Source organism: Lepus europaeus, chromosome 3 (assembly GCF_033115175.1).
Source record: "Lepus europaeus isolate LE1 chromosome 3, mLepTim1.pri, whole genome shotgun sequence".
NCBI lineage: Eukaryota > Metazoa > Chordata > Mammalia > Lagomorpha > Leporidae > Lepus > Lepus europaeus.
Window position 1 is genome coordinate 98,842,757 of NC_084829.1, and position 2,065 is coordinate 98,844,821.

At 35.9% G+C, this 2,065-nt stretch overlaps 1 pseudogene; it reads right to left on the bottom strand.

Annotated features, from left to right (window-relative positions):
- Window positions 1-815: 815 nt before the first annotated feature.
- On the bottom strand, window positions 816-1,648 carry LOC133756614 (thioredoxin-related transmembrane protein 1-like; annotated as a pseudogene).
- Window positions 1,649-2,065: the final 417 nt, after the last annotated feature.

Genomic DNA, 2,065 nt, shown 5'->3' on the forward strand with positions numbered 1-2,065 from the left:
ATTTTAAATTATCAACAATTCAATTTGATGGATCCCTCAGTAAATTTCAGTTTGAAACAACAGAAAAGGATTATTTACCCACAGTAAATATAACAGTGATACTGTTCACATCATTCAACTTGAGGAAGTTGACCCATGACAACCAAGAAAATACAAACACAAAGGGAACAGAAGCAGCCATCAACATTTGTGAGAACTGAGAGAGTTATCAGGGACTCAGAAAAACCTCTTTGATCAGTAGTAGCATTTCCTCTATTACCATGTGTAGAAAGTTGTAATAAAAGTAAGGCAGTTATTATTAGTTGTATAACCTAAAAATATGAGGAGATTTTGGACCATTTCTCTAAAAAAAAACAGAATCACTGAAATGCACATTTCTTGAAACAATGGGATAAGTTTCCTTTTATGGGAATATGCTCTTTTTTTTCACACAGTGAAACTGAGAAAAAATTACATCTAATAAGAAATCATTTTCTCTAACATAAGCTTCTTAAATACTCCATAATGTAACACTTGAGAAATGTAATCTTTCAACTCATACTTCAAACAGGTAATTATAAGATAAACACACAAATGTTATCACTTTGCACTAGATATTTCCAAAATGTAAAAATTATTGAAGCCACCATACAGTCCTTAACTCATTTTTCAAGCTTTTATAACTAAAGCTTTTATTTTCCAAACACCATTCAATTAAAGACAAACTAGACTGTATCCTGTTATACAAGCAAGTCACAGTTCACTTCGAGCCAAAAGAAATGATCCATCTTCTATTTTTGTTGAAATTATAGTACTAAGAGATGTATAAAAACAAACTAGGACTGTTCTGTGGCCTGCACCAGGCCCATAACTTTTTGTCTTAGAGTGTTTGGCTATGCAAAATCTTTGCTTTTCCTCCATTTTTGGCTTCCTTTTCTGAAACATCTTCATCAGTCTCTTGTTCTTCTTTGACTTTTTTCAAAGGCTGAGAAAATTCTGGCAATAATTTCTTTGAAGGAAGGGCTGTGGTCTGATTGTTTTGAAGAAGAAATGCAATCTGCCCAAAATATCATGCAAAGTCCTAACAACAATCCTGAAAGTAGAGTTGTTGAAGTAAAAGTGTGTATGATTCCCAAACAGGTAACCCAAGGTCTTCAATAAAGTAGTAATGACAAGTAATGACAAATCCTGATGTACATAGGTAGCTGAGAGAGTGCTGACATACTACTCATCAGAACAGAATCTGGTCCAAACTATGATGAAACAGGCCCAATACTCTTCTACTCTTTCTCACTTAGGAAGTTTATGAAGTCCTTCTTGGTCCTTGGACCCTGATAGCTCCTAAATTCACCATCTTTACAATAGTAAATAGTAGGAAGAGCCATTATAATAGACCATCCACTCAGTCCTGTCTGCTCTGTGACATCTACTTTTCCAATATTCACTTCAAAATCTTCCCATTCAGCAAAAACTTTCCCATCTGGTTGAGGATTTGACAAGCAGAGCATCATGGAGCATAAAATGCTGTCATCCACTCTCCTTCCAGCATCTCTCTCCAGCTCTCAGTGATGATGCACACCTTGCTCTGCAGCCTGTAGGTGTAAGGAGCCCCATAAAGCAACAACACCAAGTCTCTTAGGGGAAGCACTGGGCTCCTGGAGGACACCATGTCAATTGCCACTCCCCTATCTTACAGAAAAAGTGGAGGCCCAACCACACTGCAACAGCTCCCATTTCCACCCTCTTTTAAAAAATCTTGATACTGTTTTCCTCAGTGGCTACACTAATCTACATTCCTACCAACAGTATATAAAATTTCTCCTTTTGCTGGATTCTTGCTGGCATTTGTTGCTTTCTGACTTTTAAATAATAGCTATTGTTATAGAGGTGATATGCATTTCCTGGATGTCTAGTGATACTGAGCATTTTTTTCATATGTTTGTTGGCCATTTTGTATTTCTTCTTTTGAGAACTGTCTTCATTTTTTGCCTGTGTGTTAATTGGATTGGTCGCTTTATTGTTGAGTGTTTTGAGTGGCTAATATATTCTGAATATTAATCATTTGTTGGATAAGGACTATAAATTT